This window comes from Macrobrachium nipponense, chromosome 3 (genome assembly GCF_015104395.2).
Source record: "Macrobrachium nipponense isolate FS-2020 chromosome 3, ASM1510439v2, whole genome shotgun sequence".
Classification (NCBI taxonomy): Eukaryota; Metazoa; Arthropoda; class Malacostraca; order Decapoda; family Palaemonidae; genus Macrobrachium; species Macrobrachium nipponense.
This window is the reverse complement of record NC_087202.1, coordinates 113,735,863-113,763,362: the sequence shown is the minus strand read 5'-3', so window position 1 is coordinate 113,763,362 and position 27,500 is coordinate 113,735,863. Positions and strand designations below refer to the sequence as shown.

The window sequence follows — 27,500 nt, the reverse complement described above, 5'->3', positions numbered from 1 at the left end:
ATATATATATATATATATATATATGATATATATATATATATAGATATATGTATATATATATATATATATATCATATATATATATATATATATATTTATATATATATATATATATATATATATATATATATATATATATATATATATTATATATATATTTATATATATATATATATATATATATATATATATATATATATATATATTATATATATATTCTATATATATATATATATATATTTATATATATATGTATATATAAAGAGAGAGAGAGAGAGCCGTGGACTAATGTGTCTATGATAGGTCCTGCACCTGCCAGACCAGACAGCCATGGACTCCTGTTTGTGGGAGTTCCTATGCCTACCAGACAGAAATGGACTCACATCTGTAGGGGTTCCTGCACCAGCTGCCTACCGGTCAGTCAGTGATTTACACCTGTGGGAGTTCCTACGCCTGTCTGAGAGTCGCAGACTCCTGTCTGTGAGAGCTCCTGCACCTGGCAGACAACCATGGACTCCGGCCAGTGACAGTCCCTGCACTTGATTAATAGCCACGGACTACTGTCTATGGGAGTTCCTGCGCCTATAAAACATTCATTGACTCCAATCTGTGGAAGATGAGTTCCCGAACCAACCAGACAGTTATGGACATGAGTATGTGAGAGTCCCTAAGCCTTCTAAAGAGCCATGCACTCCTGTCCATGGGAATTCCTCCACTAACTGAAGTAGTCGGAAAGCTGTGCAGCCGTTGTCCCACCCAGGGAGTTCATGCACCTGAGAGGCATCAGTTGTTCGGAAGAGCAGAGGAACTCTCTGGGTTGAGGGTCAACTGCTACCAAGCATGTCCACCACCCTATCAGGCAGAGGAACTCTCACTGGCGACAGTGAATGGGGGTTTGGGAAAGGGTCAACACTTACCAAGGTTGTGGTGTAGCCCAAAAGTCCTTGGCCCTCAACCCAGGGAGTTTCTCCACCTGCAAGAACAATCATGACTCATTAGTGAGAATTACTCAGCGTGGTGATGCCCAACATCTGTTGACCCTCAGCCCAGAGCGCTTCTCCACCTGTCACAGCAACCATTGACTCTTGCAAGTGAGAGTTCCTCCACCTGTCCAAAGAGCCCATTACTATTTTCTGTGAGAGTTTCTCCATCTGCAGTGGATGGTGGGGAGTCTGGGCATCTGTTGACCCACAGAGTGTAGAGTTCCTCCACCTGTTCGAACAGCCAGTGACTCTCGCATGTGAGGGTCCTTCTGCCCACCAGTGTGGTGGGGAAGCCCAGCAGCCATTGACCCTTAGCCCACTGGGTTCCTCCTCCCAGGAGTTCTTGTGCCTCCTGGATAGTCAACAAGTTGCACCTATGTTAGTTCCTAAGCCTACCGTAGAGCTGTGGAGTCCCATCTATAAGAGCTCCTGTGCCTGCCAGAGAGCAATGGACTCTTGTCTGTGTGAGTAGAGTTCCTGAGCCTTTAAAACACCTGTGGACTCAGATATTTACAGACTCCATGTGGGAGTTCTTGCACCTACCAGTGCAGCTGTTCACTTTCACCCCAGGAGTTCCTGAGCCTGCTGGACTGTCACTGAATCCTAGATGTGGGAGTTCCCACGCTAGCCTAGGCAGTGGGGAAGCCCTGCAGCTGTTGACCAATTGTGAGGTTCTGCTCCCTGGAGAACATCAGTTGTATAGATTGGTGGGAGTAACTTTCCAGATCGAGGGTCAACAGTAAGAGTGAATGAGGGTTCAGACAAGCAAAGGAACTCTCCGCATAGAGTGTCAACAGTTGCCGAAACAGTGGGGTCACCACCAATCGATGAGCTCAGCATGAAGAATTTCTCCATCTGTTTGACCAACCATAGCTTTTGGTCAAGGTGTTAACACACTAAGGTATCAATGGGCAATTGGTATGTGGGTTCTCTTCTAAGTCTTACTTAAAATTCACTTCCACAAGAACACTAAAACCTCTAACTACTGTTCACCTAGAAAGTATAGTAGAAAATGAGGAATAAGAATGAAGCTGCTTTTTGAGTCTTGGTCTTGTTAAAATCTAAGGTAACCTTGATTACAACAGTGCACGTAAGTCCAATCGAGTTTTTCCCAGTATTTAGAAAGAGCGACACTGTAAGTTTACTCGTACCATTTTCACTGTATGCTCTGCCTTGTCTCCGCAAGTCCGTCTCTCTAACAAATATATCATATTATGAGTGACAACGCAGTGTAGTACTTCAGTACTTAAATTCTTGCTTCATACAGGTCTATTCATCACATTTGTACTTGTCTAGTCCCCTTCAATCCAACCTCTGACGAATCGCGGTTGGTTTACCCATACGATATCAACTCTGTTTTTCAAGGATTACTCATGCCAACTAAGCGTTTCTCTAATCCCTGCCAAATGTTGCTCAAAGGATACAGCTTCTCACGGATATCGTCTAAGCGTTTCTTTAACCACCGCCAAATGTTGGTTGATGGACATGCACACTCGTCGTAAGATCGCTGTCATGCTTAGCTAAGGAAAGAGTGACATTCTGGAACCATTACAAATTATTTCAAAGGATTTTCTTAGATCTCATTATTTCTCTCATAGAATGTACTTCTCATAACAAAAGATGAATCCGTCATGATACTTCCAGCCATGCGTCTACTGCTGTTAAACCAAGTGCACCATGGCATTTTTCTCAAACATTGTTGATATGAATAGCTGTATACAGCTTGCAGATGTGGGAGTATATATATATATATATATATATATATATAATATATATATGTATATATATATATATATATATATACATATATATGTATATATATTATATATATATAAATATGTATATATCTTATATATGTATATATTTATATATATATATATATATAATTATATAAATATAAATATAATATATATGTAATATATATTTATATATATATAAGATTATATATATATATATATATATATATATATATATATATATATGCATCAAGCGATGAAAAAATATTGCCTTCATTTGAAAGAGTTGCCACAACACTTCGTTTCCAGGAGGCTCCAGACTTTCAGTGTAAGGTAGAAGAGAGATTATCTGGGCATCAGGATCTCTTCCCCTTCTAAGTAATCCCTCGCACCATTAGGCAATTAGATGCGGATTAAATGTGTTCCATCAACAGAGACGGGGATTCATTTTCCAGTGGATTTTCTTTGTCTGCCTCCATTGCATTTTATGTCTAGGCCAGTCCCTTACGACGCTCCTGATTGGCTGTTGATAAGCCAATTGCAGGGGTGGAAACTCTCAGTCTCTCGAGAGAGTTCATATAGGGAAGATGTATGTTCCACCGCTCCTGAGGGATACATCTTTCAAAAGTATCCCTCAGGAGGGGTGGAACATACATCCTGCGTATGTGAACTCTCGAGAGAGACTGAGAGTTTCTAGCCCTGTGATTGGCTTATCAATAGCCAATCAGGAGCGTCATAAGGGACAGGCCTAGTCATCACATGCAACAGTGATGTGAATCTACTATAGTACTAAACGTGGCGGAAGCTCGTTGGGACGCCGTGTTTAGTACTAGCCTACTATAGTAGATTTACATCAACCGTGCATCTGATGTGTAGGTCAGTCCCTTACGACGTTCCTGATTGACTGCTGACAAGCAAGTCATAGGGCTGGAAACTCAGTCTAAGGTGGTTATCTCAGTCTCTCGAGAGAGTTCACACTGGCAGGATGTACGTTACACCTCTCCTGAGGGATATGTCTTTCAAAAGTATCCTTCAGGAGAGGTGGAACATACATCCTGCCTATTAGAATTCTCGAGAGAGACTGAGAGTTTCTAGCCCTGTGATTGGCTTACCAACAACCAATCAGGAGCGTCGTAATGGACGGGCCTAAACATCAGATGTATATAATAACAAAGTATTATATACACAATTTTCTGTGTTGTGTGGTCGACAAAATATATTGATAAACGATACCTTCGTGCAGCCGTCTACTTTACCCTGGACTTTGACAAAGGTAGACACATACTAGATTGATACCCAGTCAGTCGTCTGGGAGACAGCTAATCCTCCGTTGGGAAGATATCGTAGGCAGGAATGACTTCTGCTAGATTAAAACTGACACCAAGGATTTAGCTTGAACGTCATCCTGGTTAAGCTACGCTTATGACACAGCTCTCTCTCTCTCTCTCTCTCTCTCTCTCTCTCTCTCTCTCTCTCTCTCAATGTTTCCTATAAAACTTATCTTTTTCGAATCTTATTCAAGTGCATGAGTGATAAAAGGGAAGAAGAAGATTTTTTCTTTTTTATTTTCACCCATTTCTCTTGTAAAGAAATGGGACAATGATTTGGTTCTACCTTCCTCTAAAGGGACCAATATAGAAGTAGATACTAACGAAGAAATATTATTGGAAGTCTCCGTTTAATCATCTGAGCCAGTAGATTATCTTTGGTTAAGCATTCTTAAGGTCTAATTATTAATTATCGGTGTAATGAAATTCAGTATCAACCAGTAGTACATGGCAACATTGTTGCAAGAAACACATATTAATTCTTTGCAGGTATCAGGAATTACAACTCAAAACTGTATACCGATCTAAGGGAGAAAAAACTTTACTTCTTCCTTTTTGTGGCATTTTTGGACTCTTAAAGGTTATGGGGAGGTATATCAGTTGCCATGCTTTTTATGCAGTTAACTATTGACTCTTTAACTTCGCTATGCTCTACGTATAGGCTTCGCTCATCTTAGAACAATGGCTTTAGTTACCCCTGACTAAAGCATAGAAATTAAGTCGTGATCTCAATGAATTACTATAAAGAAAATGGGAACTTATAATTTGACGCTTCTAAATGGTAATACCACGTTAATGCGACAAATATTCCTAAATCGTAAATAAATAAAAAATTAATAAAAACTTCATAATGGATTTCTAGGTCTTTAGCTGCTTTCTGATGGATTGTCAGCGTTTACCAATAAATAATTTTCCAATGAATGCTTTCTAGTTGCTGAGAGAGAGAGAGAGAGAGAGAGAGAGAGATGAAATATGTTTAACACTATTTCGTGAACTAATGGACATAAAAAGATTTATACCATCCGTTTGTGGATCATGGGGCTTAAGGAAATTGCCCTTTTTCCTTAACGGGAACATATTGCCATTTAGCCCATTCTCTTCGAAAACGTAGTAGTATACTGAGACGACATCGTCCATTAAATACAAATTTAGATCTCTTATTACTTCGCAGAAGTACTATGAGAATGTCGTAGGTTTGACGCTCTCTTAAAACGTGAACTGTTCTATTTAATATTTTTTCTCTCGACATTAAACCAGAGCACTTAGGACTCCTCTCTCTCTCTCTCTCTCTCTCTCTCTTTGGAGGTAACCCCACATCCAAGACAGACTGTATGATAATTCCTTTGATATTCTATAATTATTTCTTTGCGGTTTCCCCTCGTTTCTCTCCAATATTCCCTTGAATATTTTCAATAATTCTCTCTCTCTCTCTCTCTATCTCTCTCTCTCTCTCTCTGTAATCATACATGCAAGACAGACTTAATCATAATTCCTTTGATATTCTATGGTTATTTCTTTACGGGTTCCCTTCTTTTGTCTCCAAGATTCTCTCTCTCTCTCTCTCTCTCTCTCTCTCTCTCTCTCTCTCTCTCTCTCTCTCTCTCTCTCTCTCTCTTTCGAAGCAATAGAGTATATTACAAGAAGATACTGTCATTTTATGTATATGTGAAACATGGCTTGACCCTTATTAGATGAAAGATTTATCAAAATTCTCAAATATAACGTTGTCAAATGTGATGCTGGACGAGGCTCAGGAGTGTGTAAGTACATTCGTGAAAATCTGAAATTCTCAAAATTAGACAATACTGACACGGAAGCTTCTAAGAGGATAAAGGATGTGTGGTTGCAGGTTCAACACAGAAAAGTTCCTTCTTTCATGATTGGCTGTATATACCGATATTTAACGAACTTTTTTAAGAATATGCGCTTGAAAAATAAGCCTATTTTTCTCTTGGGTGATTTGGATGATAACCTTTTAGCGAAGGGAAATCATGTTTCTAGAATTATTAAGAGCTTGAACCTGAGGCAAGTCATTGACAAACCAATGCGAATAACTGAGAAGTCCTCTACCTTGGTGGATGTTGCCATTACAAACAAAATGGAAATGATACTGAAAACTGAAGTAATGCCGAGCCGTATAGCAGATCATGAAATAATATCTATTATCGTAAATGTTAGAAAGCCTAAACCTCAACCGGAAATAAGAACGTTTACAAGCCGAAAAAATTATGATGCTAATGTATTCTGTGATATGTTGATGAGTAGAGTTTCAATTTTGAACGACATACTTAACATTGATAATGTAAACATTCAAGTTGGCATCCTTACGGATGTATTTAATAGTTCCCTTGATCAGTGTGCCCCAGTTGTAACGGCTGAAATAACTCGACCCTTTGCCCCTTGGATTGATGATAACTTAAAAAAGTGTATAGTAGAAAAAAAGAAATTACAATTTAAACTTAAAATCGACAGGGCTAACCAAGCTCCAGACAATAAATTCAAACAGACTAAGAAACAAGTGGAACAGTGTTACGTACTGCTAAGAAGAACCATTTGAGAAACGAGTTTAATAAGAATAAAAAGGAACAGTGAAGCTGTGTGGCAGGTGTTTGAAAACATGATCCCTGGTTTCAGATACACTGATAATAATCGAACTTTCGATGACCTTCTCAAGCGGGGGAGGATTTTAATCTGTATTTTGCCACTGTAGGAGAGACAGCTTTTCTGAAATCACGAGAAGGTCCTATGGAGAATGGAATAGCACATGAAGAGAGAGTAAATAGCAATTTTCAATCTTTACCAAACATCCCCGATTGTCGAAGAGTTACGTGAAACAAGTTCGCATAGTTCAGATGGCATTCAATATAAATATTTAAAAGATTCCATTCCTGTTTTGATCTTTTGTATTACAATTAACATTAATACGTCCATTGTCACCGGTTTGTTCCCAGAACTTTGGAAACACCCTCATGTCATTCCCTTATTCAAAAGTGGCGATGTCGACGAAGTGGGGAATTATCGTCCCATTTCATTGCTCCCAATTCTGTCAAAACTCTTAGCATATTAACGAGTTTTGATTTAAAAACTACTTAACGAACAGAGTTCAGTCAGTAAGAATTGGCTCAGTTTTGTCATCTCCTAGGAGCGTATGTTACGGCGTGCCACACGGATCAATCTTAGGGCCTATACTGTTTCTCATCTATATTAAAGACATAGTGAAAGCACTGAGTAAATATCATTTAAATCAGTATGCAGATGATTCTCAGATAATAATATCTGGAAATATTAATGAACTTGAAGATTTACTGAATCAAGCTGAAGTTGCTCTAAAAGAAGTAAAACATATTCTCAAGTGAATGGCTTAAATGTTGATGTGAAAAAAAACCGTGTATATTTATTGGATACTTTTTGATGAGACACCTATCAAGCCATCTCATACAGTAAAGAACCCACGGATCAATAAATGTTATTCGAACACCACATCAGTCACATAATAAAAAAAGTAAATGGTGTGTTATTCTTTCTCAACCGCATAAAAGATAGGTTAGATAAAACATCTCGCCTAACAATAATAGAGTCTTTGGCCTTTACCGTAATCAACTACTGCAGCGAAACCTGGGGAATGACAACTAAAGAGTAAATAGACCGGGTTCAGAAAGCTCAGAATTTCGCAGTTAAAATAGCTAATGGCGGGGCTAGAAAATATGACCATGTGACACCAATTTTGAAAGAGTTAGAAAGGATGAATATTGAAACTAAAATAACCTTTGACCTCTGTTTGTTTACTTATAAAATTTGCAGTCATTTAATTCCCGACTGGCTTTTTGAATTACCCACTGTGGGTGATGTACAAGACCTACTCGTCAGTCGAACGACCTCTTTGTAAGATGAACAGCTACTGACTTGGGAGCTAAATCAATATCGATTAAGGAGCCAAGTTTGTTTGTTTGTTGTATTTACGTTGCATGGAACCAGTGGTTATTCAGCAACGGGACCAATGGCTTTATGTGACTTCCGAACCACGTCGAGAGTGAACTTCTATCACCAGAAATACACATCTCTAACCCCTCAGTGGAGTGCTCGAGAATCGAACTCAGGGCCACCGAGGTGGCAGGCCAAGACCATACCATTCATGCCACTGAGGCGCTGATTAAGGGGCCAAGGGTCTGGAACAACATTCCAACTAATGTAAAGATTGCACCTTCAATCAAGCTTTTCAAAAAGCAATTGAAATCATAATTCCTTGAAAATAAATCATTGTGAGGGAAATAAAACAGGAACTTAATGATAAGCGGCCTGCTTTCCTCCTGAGTTTCTAGTCTTGGTCGGTGGTTTTGGCTTACAGTTTTACTGTGTTGCACTTTTGTTGAGTGGGTGATTTTGTTCAGAAAGCGTGTTTTTATATTGTGAGTCGGTCTTATTGATGATCTCAGTTACTGAAGACGAAGTTTGTTTTATGTCAGGTCGCGATATTAAGTTGTAATACCCATTAAACTTTCACATCATTTTTGCGTTTAACAGTCATCTCATACTTTGTTTCGTTTTCATACTTAGATCATCCAGTGTTGTGGATGTGTTTACCCAGTTATGGGTTTCATTAGCTTATTACTTTGTAACGGCAATACCTACGTATTCAGATTTTTAAGATTTTAAGTTCTAAAGATTTTAAGATTTTATGTTCTAAGAAGTCACAGTTTGTCAGTAATTGAAACATTTTGTACTTCTCATTATTGTAATTTTTTTTATTTAATCATACCTATCAATTGTAACAACACTAGCATATAAGAAATTTAGGGCGAATTTAGTATAACTCAGATGTTGCTGGCAATAAGGTTTTGCTAGTCTAGCAATATATATTATTTAAAACGTCAAATCCTCTTTAATGATGTATATATTTTTAACTATGACATGTAGAATAACCATTGTAAAATGGATATAAAGTTTTTTATTTGATTTTATGTGACTCTCTCTCTCTCTCTCTCTCTCTCTCTCTCTCTCTCTCTCTCTCTCTCTCTCTCTCTCTCTCTGTAGTCACACATCCAAGACAGACTAAATAATAATTCTCTTGATATCCTATAGCTATTTCCTTACGTGTTCCCTTCTTCTCTCTCCATTATTCCTTTGAACATTTTCTATAATTCTCTCTCTCTCTCTCTCTCTCTCTCTCTCTCTCTCTCTCTCTGTAATCAAACATCCAAGACAGACTGAATAATAATTCCTTTGATATTCTATGCTTATTTCTTTACGGGTTCCTTTTTTTCTTTTCAATATTCAGTTGAATATTCTCTCTCTCTCTCTCTCTCTCTCTCTCTCTCTCTCTCTCTCGGTAGTCACACATCCAAGACAGACTAAATAATAATTCCTTTGATATCCTATAGCTATTTCCCTACGTGTTCCCTTCTTCTCTCTCCATGATTCCTTTGAACATTTTCCTTAATTCTCTCTCTCTCTCTCTCTCTCTCTCTCTCTCTCTCTCTCTCTCTCTCTCTCTCTCTCTGTAATCACACATCCAAGACAGATTGAATCCTAATTCCTTTGACATTCTATAATTATTTCTTTACGGGTTCCCTTTTTACTCTCTAAAGATTCCCTTGAATATTCTCTCTCTCTCTCTCTCTCTCTCTCTCTCTCTCTCTCATCACACATCCAAGAGAGACTGAATCATAATTCGTTTGATATTCTATGGTTATATCTTTTGGGGTTCCCCTCTCTTTACTCTAAGATTCCTGACAGTCTGTAAAAGCTGAAAGATACCGGAAGAAAGTCTTAGAGAACCAACATAAACAGGCAAAATTGGCCTCGGTTGTGACGGGATCTGTAAAATTAGATAAACAAAGCATCCCACAACTTACCGTGAGGGATTTGGCTAAATTTCCGAGGACTAATTCTGTTACAAAAGGAGAATTCTGTGGAAACTGTCTCTCTATCCACAAGGTTTCATAGACTGACGTTTGATGGCAACAAAGGATCACTTCAATTGCAACTTCAGAAGTTCAGGGAAGATGCAGTGCATTACTACCCTGATACAATTCTCCTCTCTTTTTAATACATTTTGATCTATTTACTAATTTATTCATTTATTCTTTTTAATAATCAATATCTGTTCTATCTTTATTTCCCCATACCTCCTCTAACGTCTTCCTAATGAACACCATATTCTTTGGAAGCTTGAATTTCAAGTCAATGGCGCCCGTGGGTTTGTTCCAAATGAATAGGGTTCATCTCCTCAATAATAATAATAATAATAATAATAATAATAATAATAATAATAATAATAACCCTTAGAAGTTCGGACGTAAGTATTATCCATTTACGGTCGCATGTGTTGAAGCCCCGATGAGATAATTAAAGTAAGCGGTTTCTCCTGTAGAAACTGACAGCTGGAAGGAGGCGGTGAACTTTTCGCTGCTTCTAACAATATTCAAATGCGCCCTCACTTATCTTCGGGGGGAAGCTCGCCAAAGCTTGAAATACGCCAATACGCTCCCAAGATTTATATGCATTTGCGTTTTAAACAGCTAATGGCACCTCCGAAGTGTATAGAGAGAGAGAGAGAGAGAGAGAGAGAGAGAGAGAGAGAGATTGCTATAAACGCAAAGGAAAATAGAAGAGGCATTTGAAATAGAGACACTTTGCCAAGATTTGTTTTAATTTGATGTCTGCGGGGAAGAGCTTATTTAAGAGTAATTTTTTTTTTCTAAAGTTCGAGTTTCCATATGAGAGAAAAACATTTGCACTTGTATATGTTTTCGTGCTATTTTTGATTCATGTGAGTTATCATGACGGTAAAAATGAAGTTATAACAGAAAATAAAGTTTATGAAATATCTCGGCTTATTCCCTACTCGGTCTCTGTTGTTATCATTATTACTATTATTATTATTATCATTATTACTGTTATTCATTTGGAAGAAGTCCACAGGGGCTACTGACTTGAAATGCAATAATCCAACGAATATGGTGTTCATTGCAAAAGAAGTGACAGGAGGTTTAAGGAAATATAGAAGGAAGAAATCAGTTTCTAGAAACGAAAAAATGAACTTACAAACTGATAAGTATTGGAAAGGTAAAGCTGTAAGTAAATCATTGAAATACAAGCAGAAATAGGGCAGCCACGCGTTGCATCTCCGCTTAAACGTATGAAGTTCCGGTTGCACGAGATCCTCGGGGTGGGGGGGGTGGGGAATAAAGGACCTCCGGAACTTACTCCAAGTCGTGATATCAGATGTCCAGAGTAATCAAACTTTGTTGCTTATTTTTGTGCCACTTGAATTGTAGAAAGGCTCCACAAAAGGTGGTCCGTTTAAATCTCCAAATAACTGATGGGTCTTTTGGACAATGAATTTGTCCGAGCAATGTCACCTTAAAACATTATATTTACTTTTCTTTTTTGTCTACAAATGACATTTATTTCTTTCCCAAAAAATTACCCTAAAAATATCAATCACTCAACTACAGGAAGCTGTCAGAGAAGAAACTTATTCTTTCTTTGAACGAGAAAGCAAATAAGCAAATGATCATGAAGAACGTTCTGAAACTTATTCTTAAAAGTTATTTTTGCATAATTATATGAAGACTACCGGTTAGTACTACTATAGGGTCTCGATATTAGAGGCATAAAAAGCCGGCCAGTGAGGTTTTGGATGAAGTATAGTGTGTTTTGTCATGTACTCTGTGGCCTTCATATATTTATCATTAAGTGTTTTTTTTTTTACCAATAACACAGAATACACAAAATTGAATTTATGGAATGCAATTTAAGAAGCTTCTCATTTTCATCAGCGATTCTACATCTTTTATCTAACGCTTAGGAAAATCATTCTTTTGAAAAAAGTTACTATGCAACGTTGTTTTCAAGTAAACAAAGTTTTAGCTCTCTCTCTCACTCTCTCTCTCTCTCTCTCTCTCTCTCTCTCTTGCTCTCTCTCTCTCCTCTCTCTATATATATATATATATATATATATATATATATATATAATATATTTATAAAATATATATATATATATAACTCATATATATATATATATATATGTATATATTATTGAACTGAGGATATATTTTGTCTTTCAGCAATCCCTCGCACCATTAGGCAATTAGATATAGATGAAATAGATTCAATCCACAGAGACAGCGATTAATTAACAAGTGCTTTTTCTCCCACACTTCTATTTCGTATGAAAATTTTATCCAATACCCAAAGTGACTTTACGTCTCTAGGAAGACGGCTGCTTTGCCAAGTCTAACCTGGGAGATTAAAACTAATGCAGGACCAATTAAATTGTCCGATACGTTGCCTTTTACATTGTCCTCAGGGGACAGGTAGTAAATGGTAAAAGGTTTGCCATTTACACCGCGCTCAATGGATAGGAAGTGAGTAGTAAAACGGTTGCCTTATACATCTAAGTTAATGGATAGGTAGTGATTATGAAACAAATGCCTTTTGCATTTTACTAAGTGAACAAGTAGTGAATGGTAAACATTCTATATTTTACACTTTACTTGGATAGGTAGTAATTAGTGAAAGTGTTGTATATTATTCTTTATTCAGTGGATAGGTAATTAGTGGAAACGTTTTGCCTGTTACATTTTACTCTGTTGATAGGTAGTGAGCAGTAAACGCATTGTCATTACATTTTACTAAGTGAGTAGGCAGTGAGTAGCAAAACTGTTGCCTTGTAATCTTTACTCAGTGGACAGGTAGCGTCTGGTAATAATGTTGCCTTTTACATTTTATTATTGGATAGGCAGTCAGTAGTAAAACTGTAGATTTGCAATTTCTTTACATTTATCGTGAGAATTGATCTATAAAGATTATGAGTAAATTATCTATATTTGTCTATAATTTTTTTAAAGAGCTTTAAATAGGAAGAACATATTTGTAATGAAAGCTACCAATGTCTGTCATTTTATATTGTTTATCTCACCAAAGAATTCCTATTACAAAATCATTTCATTTGATTTTTTTGTAAACAGCTTTAAATTGGAAGAACAATTTGTCAAACAAAGCTACTGATGCTGTGGTACTTGACCTTTTTCAGTGGCCGTACCCTTTGGTATCTCGGGAAATATTCTCGTACCCTCATCTAATATAAATACAATACAAACAAATGAAAAGGATTAGTGATACAAACCTTGCTGAGAAGTTGTTAGATGTATTCAGTTACTGAACAAAGGTACTGTTTTTATTTCAAATAAAAAGTGTCAATTAGTAGGATGCAATGAATGCACATTATAACAGTAATTATGAGTAATACTATACAGCGCACACCAACATGTTTTTCATGGCTCTCTTTTGTTATTTCTCATTATTGATGATGTTTACAGCAGTAACTTTCAAAAAGTAATTGAGACATTTATAGTGTGAGAAAAATTAGAGGACTATATGTTTTACTTTCCTATGACAAATATAACAGTGCCATTGCACTGGCTATCACGTATCGTGCCCCCAGATTTATAGGTTCGTACCCCTTGGGGGTAAAGGTAAGCCACGTTAAGAACCACCGTATTAATAGCTGCCATTCTATATTTTTTCTTATCTAAGGCTTAACAAGCCATAACTTAAAAAGTTCTGCAGCGCTACGTTTAAATGGGTAGCTAGACTCATAGGCGAGATGCAGAGGTTAAATGACATTAATTTTAACGCCACTCCGTTTCCCCTTCCTGTAATCCTTCGCGCCATTAGGCAATGAGATAGAGATGAAATAGGATCTACAGCTCTCAGTTGTGGGGGGGGGGCGATCTATTATTAACTGGATTGTTTCCTCCCAGATCTATATGATAATTACTTTGAAATCACGAGAGAGTTTACATCTCCCGGAAGATGTCTCTGCTCTCTTAGTGGAAGCGTTGTTAAGTCAAGACTAATCTGAGGATTGAACCCAATCCATGACAATTAGAGTTATGATGTTTTTTATGAGTTTTGTATCCTATTCTGATCATTTTGCTATTCTTAGTTCACCTACTTTTCTTTTAATTACACTTACTATAAAAACTAGTAACACTTTTTTTTTTTTAATCAACCGTTTGAAAAGTAATGGCAAAATACTTGCTTCAGTGTTGTTAAAGGAGCACAATACCATGTTTCTGATGAACATTACTTAGAATTTTGACGTGTCAAGATTTGTTATTCTGTGAAATAGAAATATACATACATTCATACATACATACATATATATTCTTATATATATATGTGTGTGTGTGTGTGTGTGTGTGTGTTGTGTGTGTGTGTGTGTGTGTGTTTGTGTGTGTGTGTATTTTTAGTACAGTTCTTCTACCAAGGAAGTTATTCAATTCTCGTGGGTGATCACCCAATCTGTCTGTTAGCATAATTAAATAACTACTAAAATAAGGAGTTTTGTGAATTAATCCACTAAAGGTCCACCATGTTCCAGAAAACTTCATGGTTTAAAATTAATATACTAAAGAATAAAAGGCATCAATACGTTCAAATGATTTATACACATAATAACTGAAAGGGATAATTGCATCTTTATTGTTTACAGAGAGAGAGAGAGAGAGAGAGAGAGAGAGGTGGGGGGGGGGGGGGGGGTAATTTTCTTCAATAAAACGGAAAAGGGAAACTCTATCTAGTTTAATTTCAGCTTAGAGTCTCAGAAGAGGGTTTAGTTTCAGCTTAGTCTCAGTAGAGAGTTTAATTTCAGCTTACAGTCTCGGTGGAAACAATATTGAGTGCATTTAAGCTTAAAGCGTTTCTCAGCCTGTGTTCTGATTTTTAATGGTGAAAGAAATTAGGACTTCGTCCACCTTTACTTCTTTTTCTAAGTGATTAGGTTTTTTCCAAACCATACCAGAGTACAATCATTGCATGACACAAAACGAGAATGAGTTTGTGAAAGGTTTCAGTAAATATAATTGGGATAAAATAAGTAAAGTAGACAAAAGGTTGATCTTTTGAAGGTCCAAGACACGCTCTATTGAAAAAAAATTGAAAAAAAATTGAAACGGTTCTTTTAGGTTTGTTTAACGCAAATACAGCTCCTGGCAAACCCTCTGTATATATATATATATATATATATATATATATATATTATATATATATATATATATATTATATAATATGTATGATGTATGATTGTTATTGTAATAGCCACAATATCCTCTTAACTTCTCAAATTCTTTGCTCTTTTTTGAATACTCTTGTCACTACAAACCCTTGAGCTCCAACTTCAAAGAAGTTGGAGGTCAAGGCTTTGTAGTGACAAGCGTATTAAAAAAAAAAAAAAAAAAAAAAAAAAAAAAAAAAACAAGAGTAAAGAATTGAAAAGTTAAGAGGGCATTGTGGCTATTACAATTTCATATGTAAATGTTAAGAATGACGAGTAGATTCCACAAAACACACACACATACACACACACACACACACACATATATATATATATATATATATTATATATATATATATATATATATTAAATATATCTATATAATATATTTATATATGGATATTTTATCACATCACTCATTCGAGCTACAAATGTCCTTTAATATCTAATTCGCTCTACCTCGGAATTGATATATTTTCATATATGTACCGAGGGGGAATTTTTAGTTGATAATAATTTCGTACCCCATGGGATCGAACCACCGTCCAGTTGGACGGGGAACGAAATCAGGATCGGACAGTGACGCTACCGAAACGGCTATCAAGTGAGGCTAAAGGTTTATATCGATTCTGACCATTTCAAATCCACGCCGATCTCGTTGTATTTGTAATTAGAATCGATATGGAACCCCTCCACCCTGCTAGCCGATTCGAGCGTTTGACCCACGCAGCCTTATTATGAATATTTTATCACATCACCGTGATTCATATAAATCATTCGAGCGTACAAAATTTCCTTTAATGAGATAATAATATGATATATATATATATATATATTATATCTAGTAGATATTATATCTATATATATATACTACTTATAGATAAATAAGATATAATTATAATAGATAAATATATATATATAATTTATATATATATATATTATATATATAGATAATTATAATATATAATAATATAATAAATAATATTAAAATAAATGTATAATTATTATATATTTATATATAATTTATTTAATAATTTAATATATATATTTATAATATTATTATATATATATATTAATAATATTATTATATATTATAGCTAAAAATCACAGTTATATAGTATTATATTCATAAATATATATACTAATTTTATACTAATAAATAGTATATATATATTATGTATTATATATATGTATGTATGGTATAGTAGTTTATGTATGTTATGTATATATGTCTGGTTACTAGTCAGGGAAGTATTGACTTCTAGAAAGTCGGATACATTGTACAAATAGGAGGACGAAAAGGAGGTGATGCATCTTTCAATTTTATTTCCAGCCTACGTTTCAAAGCACGGCTTCATCATCAGGGCCAGAATGCAAAATTAACGACAACTGAAATCAATACATAATGTTTTTTTACTGAATCTTGTGTATTGATTTTAGCTGCTGTTACTTTTGCATTTTAGCCCTGATGCTGAAGCCACGCTTTCTAAATGTTGGCTTGGCTGGATGTAAAATTGAAAGATGCATCACCTATTCGGTCTCCTATCTGTACTATATATATATATATATATATATATAATATATATATATATATATATATATATATATATATATATATATATATATTACAAGTTCCTCAAATATCAACCCACTAGTTTTTTTTTCTTTTTTGATAAGAAGCGATATAGAGTCTTCTATACAGGTAGTGTTATAAAGTGCACCACCAGCTACACCTGGATATACATATATACGTATATATACTATGTATGTATGTATGTATGTATGTATGTATGTATGTGTAGTCGGTAGTACACTTTATAACACTACCTATATAATAGATTCTTTATCGCTTTCTTATGTAAAATAAAAAAGGAAAAAAAACTGGTGGGTTGATATTTGAGGCACTTGAAATGAAAGACAACTTAACTTTATAAGTATTACAACAACACACGATTTTATATAATAAGTATGAACGAAAATTAATCATTTATCGCGATTATACAAAAGAGTTAAGAGAAAAAAATGGATTCTATGGCCAAAGTTCTCTTGAAACATAAAATCGCAGGTATTGGATGGAAGCATCAACCCAGTGATGCCAGACTGATGTAGTGTCAGAAGTTTTAAAAAGAAAAAGCCTTCATATCCAATAAAATCGACAGTTTGTTCGGGGTGAAATTGATGCTGTGGTTTACGCCGGATTAAATGCTTCGCCGCGAGTTTGGGAGAATAAAGGAATTTTTTGGGGTGGGCGTTCAGTTCAGGCACAGATAATGAACGACCTAATGAAAGGAATGTGTTATCGCCTTAAGACAGAAAATTAAGCGGAATAAAAAATACCAAGATGTAGTCGGAAAGAAGCACACACATTCATATATAACATATATATATGTATATATATATATATATATATATATATATATATATTATATATATATATATATATATCTAAATCTAATAAATGGAGTCTATAAAAGCACCAAAATATAGAGAGAAAAGTACTATATTTCAGAGACTGCTGTCTCCCTCTTCAGGTAGATGAATGTGAAAAGTTGCAGAAAAGGTGGTATCTATACCAAGAGGTCCATCCACATGTAAGCCAATTTAGGTTACTCCCGCTGATAATCTTCCTTTAATCTTCTTAAGCGTTGGTTCAATGAAAACCTTGTCGATGATATCTGAATCCCCTGTTCCTTTTGAGATGTTCATTACCTGCCTCTGTTTAATCAAGGCTCTTGTACCGGCAGTTGCTATTATAAATTATACTTGACAAATTCCAGTTTATTCTATGGTTATGTTCATTTATATGGTTGAAAATAGGTGTTCTGTTGTCCATACCTAACTGATCATTTCTGTTGTATTAATCTCCGGGGAAGTGATTTTCCTGTAAATCCGATGTAGGATTGGTCACAGTCCAGGAATGGGATTTCGTAAAAGCCTGTGTTCTTGGGGAATGTCTTTTGTTGGACGCTAATCAGGGATTTGGCTAAGGTGTTTGGGTAAGTAAATGCAAAAGGGTTAGATTTTCCGAGGGTCTGGGTCACTGTCTTAATCCTGTCCAGGTGTGGAATTTTTATTTTATTGTTGGGTGTCTCTGGTCTTATCTTGAGGGGGTCGGTAGAAAATTGTGTTTGCTTTGTGAATTGCTCTCTCAATTATATGGTCAGGATACCTTAAAGACAAAAGTTGCTTAGGAATTAATTCAAATTCTTTTTCCAGGAAATCTGGGGAACAAATTGGTAAAGCTCTTAAGAATAGGTTGCTAGCTATGCCATCTTGATAGGAATGTCCTGATAGCTGAAGTAGTGAATGTATGATAGTGAGAACGTTAGTTTTCTGTGTATGGTAAATTTGTATTCTGTCGTGTCTCTGATTATTAAAACATCAAGAAAAGGTATTTTGTTGTCTGTTTCCCATTCAACTTTAAATTTGATGCTGGGCACTAATGCGTTTAATTTTGAAAGGAATTCATTTAGATTACCCCATCTATTATCCCAAAATGTTAAAAGATCATCTACATATCTCATTCTCAGCATGTTTTTAGTTTTTATTGCATTTATTACTGTAGTTTCAAAGTATTCCATGTATAGATTGGCTAAAACAGGACTTAAAGGACTACCCATACTACACCCGGATTTTTGCTTATAGAATGATTCCCCAAATGAAAATACGTTATTAGATACACATAATTCAACTCTATATGATAAATACAAATTTACCATATCCAGAAAATCAATTTTCTCACTTTCATACATTTACTACTTCAGCTATCATGACATTCTTAACAAGATAGGCGTAGCCAGCAACCTATTCTTAAGAGCCTTACGAATTTGTTCCCCAGATTTCCTGCAAAAAGAATTTGAACTAATTCGTAAGCAACTTTCGTCTTTAAGGTATCCTGATCATATAATTGAGAAAACAATTCACAAAGCAAACGTAATTTTCTACCAACCCCCTCAAGATAAGACCAAAGACACACCCAACAATAAAATCAAAATTTCACACCTGATCTAATCCTTTTGCATTTACTTACCCAAATACCTTAGCCAAATCCCTGATTAATGTCCAACAAAAGGACACAGGCGTTTATGAAATCCCATGCCTGGACTGTGACTAATCCTACATTGGATTTACAGGAATATCATTTCCCCAGAGATTAATACAGCACAAACGGTCAGTTAGGTATGGACAACAGAACTCACCTATTTTCAACCATATAAATGAACATAACCATAGAATAAACTGTAATTTGTCAAGTATAATTTATAACAGCAACTGCCAGTACAAGAGTCAAATTATGGAATCGGCCTTGATTACACAGAGGCAGGTAATGAACATCTCAAAGGGAACATGGTTTTAATTGAACCAACGCTTAAGAAGATTGAAGGAAGATTATCAGCGAGAGTGACCTAAATTGGCTTACCTGTGGATGGACCTCTTGGTATAAATACCATTTTTTCTGTAACTTTTCTCATTCATCTACCTGAAGAGAGAGACAGCAGTCTCTGAAGTATAGTATTTCTCCCTCTATATTTTGGTGTTTTCATGGGCTCCTTTCATTAGATGGAATTCTTTTGGAACAGAACATTCTTATCAGTCATATATATATATATATATATATATATATATATATATAGATATATATATATATATATATATATATAATATTATATATAGTATATAATTTATATATATAATTACTAATATAGAATCTACTGATTACTTTTTGCAAGATTTGCTTTTAATTCAAAGTATATACTACATACATACATATATATATATATATATATATATATATATATATATATATATTATATGTATGTATATATATATATATATATATATATATATATATATATATATATGAATTAAAAAAGAAAGCAAACGTGTCGGTGAATTGTAATACATCAGCTTTCTTGGCTTGGAGACAAGAGAGAGCCTAGCGACAAGCCCTTTTCGAAGTTTGCTGAAATGAAAGAATAGAATCGACGATTATGCATTATGAGGCCGGAGACCTGTACAGCCAGTTGCTATGTGATTTTAAGGTGTGTCCGATATGTACATATGTTTGTGTGTGTAATGGTTGGTCCAATTGCCCGACACTTGGGAGAAAGAACATATTCTCCTGAGAGGGTACGGAGGACACGGGGTCTAGAAAAAAAACCATCAAAAGGTAAGGGCACGTTTAAAAGGACCTAGGTTCAGTTGCCTTTGAAAAGAGACAAGTGTAATGTGTATACATTTATTTAACATTAATTATGTGTTGGCGAATGTAATGGATATGTCTCTTTGTTTCAGATGGGCCCATGGCACTATACTAGAGAATAGGATTCTTTAAAGACTTGACTATTGAAATGTAGTGATTAACAATTTGGGAGTTTGGGAGTTTGGGAGTGATTACATAGTCTAATTCAGGAGAATAGAATGACAATTTACAGTTTTTTGTAGGTCAGACTTAGTCTTAAAGTAACATCTTTTAATCACTTTGTTCCATATCATGTTCAGCTAGTTTGGGAAATAAATAGCATATTTTTGTATTTACGAGAATTCATTAGCAATAGCTTGATATCGTTTGCAGAGGGAGACAGCCAACAACAAAAGGTAAGAGTTGTCATTTATTTAACTTAGATTAAATAGTGCCGAATGATTAATTTGCTCGGTTATATATGAATAACTTGATCACGAAGTATATAAAATGTGATGCTATGTATAAATAAAGGTGATGCCACGGAGGATAATGGAAAGATGAGAATCCCAAGATATTTCAATCTACACCACCCTTTACTAAGTAAAGGATCATCTAGACCGAAAGATATATGCATTCTCGTCTTTCCATTTTCCTCCGAGGCATCATCTTTATATATATATATATATATATATATATATATATATATATATATATATATATATATTCGTTTGTAATTGTTTTAGACACAATACCCTTCAAACCTTTAGTTACAATGACCACAATGACCTTTAAACTTTTAATTTTGATATCCACAATGACCTTTAAACCTTTAAATTTGATAGCCACAATGTCCTTTAAACTTTTTATTTCAACTTACTAGCTACAATGCCCTTTAAACTTTTAATTTCAGTATCCATAATGCCCTTTAAACTTTTCATTTTAATAGCCACAATTTCCTTTTAACTTTTAATTTTAATAGCCCCAATGTCCTTTGAACTTTTAGTTTCGATAGCCACAATACCCATTAAACTTTTAATTTTGACAGCCACAATGCCCTTTAATCTTTTCAGTTTAATAGCCATAATGCCCCAGAAACCTTTAATTTTAATAGCTACAATGCCCTTTAAACTTTTAATAATTACTAGATTCTTTAGTTTAGATATCAATATCCATAATTGCATAAATGTGCAAATAATTACCTTTCCCTATGCGATTCACTGTAATTTAAATGTTAAAATGTACTAGCCTACGTGGGCTCTGACATCATTATTATTTTTCGTTCGTTGGTCATCTCAAGTAAAACTGGCAATCTAGCGTAAAATACCGAAAGCGATTTTTTGCAACTATATATATATATATATATATATATATATATATATATATATATATATCTATATATATATATATATATATATATATATATATATATATATATATATATATATATATATATATATATATATATATATATATATATATATATATATACATATATATATATATAATGTATATATTTATAGTATAGATATATATATATATATATATATATATATATATATATATATATATATATATATATGAAATAAAAAGGCCCATTGAACACTATATGAACGTTGGTTGCAACGTTCAAATAGTATTATTTGGACCTTTTATTTATATATTATACTGTTGTACTGCAGTAAAAGACATTCACATATATATATTATATATATATATATATATATATATATATATATATATATATATATTCATATACATACATTTATATATAATATGCGAAAGTGCAGTTGTGTGTGAGTTTCTGTCTTACTGATGCAGCTCATTTTCGAATGCATCACTACGCTATTTCAACCGTTTAGTGAATCCTGTTCGTAAACAGTATTATCATCATTGTCGAAATCAATGAACCATTATCAATAATAATAATAATAATAAGTAATTTATTATTATTATTATTATTATTATTATTATTATTATTATTATTGTTATTATTATTATTATTATTATTATTATTATTATTAACAATGCTAATATTTTTCATCTGAAATTGTCATTGAAATGAAAATGAAATCTGTTAAACGGTTATCTTTATTACGGAATTATTATCAAACTTTTTGTGTATATTTTACTTTATTTATTCAAAATAACTGGCAGGAATCAAAGTACCGAAATTAATTATATTTTTATCGAAAAATCGTTTAGTTAATTGGAAACAAAAACCTTTAATGTTCCATATATTTGGTTTGTTTTCAAAAAAAAATAATTTTCAACTTTGGTTTTCCATAATTTTGAAAACAAAAACCTTTAATTTTCCATAATTTGGAAAAAAAAAACTTTGGTTTTCTATAGTTTGCAAAAAAAAAAAAAAATTTTGGTTTTCCATAATTTGAAATAAAAAACCGTTAATTTTCCACAATTGGCTTCCTGAAAGTGTCTTGTCAATCCAGATCGTGGCGTTGGTGTGTATTAAATAAGTGTCAATTGATCCTTTAAGACAGTTAGGCTAAATGGCGAAATTGATGCACTGGACGAAAACCCATTAAGATTTGAAAATTTAATGCGTAAGAGAACAAGTATTATTTTTGGGCAGTTTTGATTTAATACAGCGAGGCATTTGTTAGCTTTGATATATAGAAAGCTTCCTCGAATGATGAAATATTTATCAGATAAAAGATATATTTTAGGAACATTTTCTGTCCAAACAGAGTATTATTAAAGAAGTTAAAAATAAATTATATTGTAATGATAGCTATAATAGTAGATAGAGTAGCGTAAAAACAGAGAGAGAGAGAGAGAGAGAGAGAGAGAGAGAGAGAGAGAATAATCAAAGTACAGTGAAAATAATGAGAAAGAGAAAGAGAAAGAGAAGGAGAGAGAATAATCAGAGTATGTACAGTGAAAATAACGAGAAAGAGAAAGAGGAAGAGAGAGAAAGAGAACTGAGCTTTGGTGTGTGAGCCAGAATTTGATCAACAAAACCTTAGTCACAGGAAGTTGAACCATAACACCATCGCAATTAAAATCTTAAAGACCGTCATAAAATCTTTGACCTGTGACCTCGCACCTTACTTACTCAGCTTTATAAAGAATGCAGCTCCACCTCCAGGAGGCGATATTAACATGTTAAATTACTGACTCTGCCTTGAAAAGGAGGAATTAATATGTTAGCCCCACCTAAAAGGGGACGGGAACAAGATAAGGAAAGACCGCTCCACGAATCAAGAATCCATTTGGGCAGAGAACCAGATCCTACCCGCCTAAGGAGGTGGTGCCGAATTCGAACCGAGGGTGGCTGAATTTGAGAACGACAGAAGCCAGAGAAGACCGGCACCCGTCGTTCAGAAAGGAAGTAGAAATATTGCCAGGGTCCAAAAATAGATTTGTCAGCTTTGTCGTTGTAACTCTAATTCTTTGCACTGTAAAGAAAGAAACTTTGCCGTTCGTCTCATTAAAACTTCTCCTGAGAGACTAAGCCGAGTAAGATTACTAATCCTGAACTAACCTTAAGAAGAAGCATAAAGTTAAACATAGAACCAGACTGCAGAACAAATCATCAAGAAGCAAGAAGCAGGTAAACAATCATATAACTCGAACACTATACCTTACAAAAACGCACCACAATATAAAAATGAATGGTTAAACATTAGTCTCTGTCATATCATCGTCTTTTCAGTCTCCACTGAGGCTTATGTAACAGTTGTGTTGTGTAAAGTGCGTTTAGATTTAGCGAGAAACCTAAATAAATAGATATTGACTTGAGAAGAAACAGTAGGTGAAAATATATTAAACTCGTTTTATTCTGCATACAACAGTCCATTAAAAGGAAATAATCGAAGTCTACGGAGGTCTAAGTGTTTAAAAATGAACCCATTGTGGAAGGGGAACTTAAACATGAATTAGCAGCGGATGTGTTTTAACTGGGAATGGGGTGTGTATGTGTGTTTTTGTGTTTGTGTGGGTATATATATATATATATATATATATATATTATATATATATATATATATATATATATCATATATATGACTAGTAAAAATGTTCTGTAACAACAGAATTCCATCTAATAAAAGGAGCCCATAAAAACACCAAAATGTAGAGAGAAAAGTACTATATTTTCAGAGACTGCTGTCTCTCTCTTCAGGTATATGAATGAGAAAAGTTTACAGAAAAGGTGGTATTTATACCAAGAGATTCGTCCACAAGTAAGCCAATTTAGGTCACCCCCAGCTGATAATCTTCCTTTAATCTTCTTAGCGTTGGTTGAATGAACACTGCGTCGACGATATCTGATATCCAATTCTGAGATATCTGATATCTCAAAAGGGAATTGGATATCAGATATCGTCGACGCAGTGTTCATTCAACCAAACCGTTAAGAAGATTAAAGGAAGATTATCAGCGGGGGTGACCTAAATTGGCTTACTTGTGGACGAATCTCTTGGTATAAATACCACCTTTTCTGTAAACTTTTCTCATTATATACCTGAGAGAGACAGCAGTCTCTGAAATATAGTCTTTTCTCTCTACATTTTGGTGTTTTTATGGCTCCTTTTATTAGATTATATAGATATATATATATATATATATATATATATATATATATATATATATATATATATATACATATATATATATATATATATATATATATATATATGTATTGTATATATATATATATATATATATATATATATATATATATATATATATATATATATATATATATATATATATATGTATATATATATATATATACATATATATACATACATATTATATATATATATATATATATATGTATATATATAATACATATATATACATATATAATACATGTATATATATATATATATATATATATATATATATGTATATATAGTATGTATATATATATATATATATATATATATATATATATATATATATATATATATATATATTTAGGACTTTTGTGACAGGTCAGGGTAGGAAAGAGAATGAAATATCTATTATGTAAATTTAAAGATGGGAGCAGACCTGAAAATATGGTTCCTTATCCTTGTAATAGCGATAATCATCTACATATCCAGCTACTCAAATCCCCATAATTACATTTAGTAGTTTATTGTGCCTTCTACTTAGTATTAATATTATTACTAACAAGTTTACTATTGAAAACTTAATTCCTATGATAATGATAATAGTAATAATACTAATAATAGTAATAATTACTCTCCTTCCCACAAGACAGATGTCAAAGGAACAATAGACGTTACAGGCTGGATGTGCTCCTGATGAGGTTTCTTGCCAAGGGTAACGTACCTACGTTGGCACGTTGTCGTCTACCGCAAATAATCAAATGACCTTCTCCATTTCCCAACATATTAAAAACTTACGAAAATAGTTTGTTTTACAACGTTTATCCCAGGATGAAAAAGATTTAAATAGCCCCTCGAAATGGAAGAAAATGAAATTACGATGAAAGAATTACTTAAGACTCATTATGGATGAAAAGTACTCACAAGGAACTGTAGGTTTTGTTTCATGTCAACGAATGATTAAAGTAATTGAAATATGCAGTCAAATATTCCTTGCAAATACAATTCATCCAGTAATTCATTTAACAGTGTCCCGGTTCACATTCTAACTCCATTTATGAAGGTTAATGTACCTTATTCTCGCGACGCAATTATAGTTGACAACCCTGTCATAAAGGCATGTAAAAACTCCTGGTGAAAATTATTTAGCGATGGATATAATGACTTATTTCAAGAAGAGAAGACTGACGTCATCCCCAACGAAAAACGCACTTGACAGCACCTTAATGGTGTGTCTGGGAAGATGACCCCAAACGAAGCTGAATGTCGAATGTGATCACACAAAGAATAATGAAAAGTTTGAAGAGAGTGACGGACGCATTTCCAAATTAAATAGAGTGAAATTTCATTAAGACCTTGTTTATTGACATTGGGAAAGCCCCACAAACAAACAAACACAGACACATCCACTCGGAATCAAATCTAGGATTAAATAAAGAAAGCCGATTGTTTTATATTTTTTTCCCCAGTGAGTCCATCAGTGCAAGAATTAATCTGTGGAATGTTGTGCCGTTTCCATTGCAGGTGACAAAATATGAATTGTCCTTTAAGTGATACTGCGAAGAGTTCTCCCTGGAAACCAGCTCACTGTTAATGATGTGACTGAAGAAGAAACCGATAATATCAATGAAACTAAAATGACTCAACATTAGGTTTTTAGAGACTCCGTGCATTGTCTCTTCGACACACTATGAATACTTTTCAAAATCTCTTAATAGTTTTCAGAATCCCTTAAATGTGAAATAGTAGTTGTTTCAATGTAGGGGACTTTTGTCTTTTGATCTTTAAGAGTTGAATTAATTGACTCCTAAGCTCTTCTCTGCCTTTTCCTTTCGACATTTTATGATTACCCTGGGAATAAACGTTTCATTGATTTGTTTTCTGGCACTTCAGTCTCTGCCCGCATCCTAATCAAAGGACGTAGGATTACTCTCTCTCTCTCTCTCTCTCTCTCTCTCTCTCTCTCTCTCTTGATATAGTATGCATATACTCATTTATATATATAATATATATATATATATATATATATATATAATATATATATATATTTATATGTATATATACACATATATATCATATAAAATATAGCATTATATTACATGTATATATATGTGTATATAAATATATATATATATATATATATATATATATATATATATCTATATATACATATATACTATAGCATATACATTATATATAGTATATATATATATATAAATTCCTCACCTGGACACGATTAAGAGAGTAACCCACACCCTCGAGAAATCTAACCCTTTTGCATTTACTTGTCCAAACACCTTAGCCAAATCCCTGATTAATGTCCAACAAAAGACATCTCCCAAGGACACTGGGGTTTACGAAATCCCATGCCTGGACTGTGACCAATCTTACATCGGATTTACAGGTAAATCACTTCCCCAGAGATTAATACAACACAAACGGTCAGTAAGGTATGGACAACAGAACTCGGCTATTTGCAACCATATAAATGAACATAACCATAAAATAAACTGGAATTTGTCAGGTGTAATTTATAGCAGCAACTACCGGTACAAGCAAGGTCCTTTAAATATACTCGGAGTATATTTAAAGGACCTTGGGTACAAGAGTCAAATGATGGAATCGGCCTT

General features: G+C 33.9%; 1 pseudogene; it reads right to left on the bottom strand.

Annotated features, from left to right (window-relative positions):
- LOC135222475 (RNA-binding protein 25-like) overlaps positions 1-27,500 on the bottom strand; it is a 99,420-nt pseudogene that overhangs the window by 22,424 nt on the left and 49,496 nt on the right.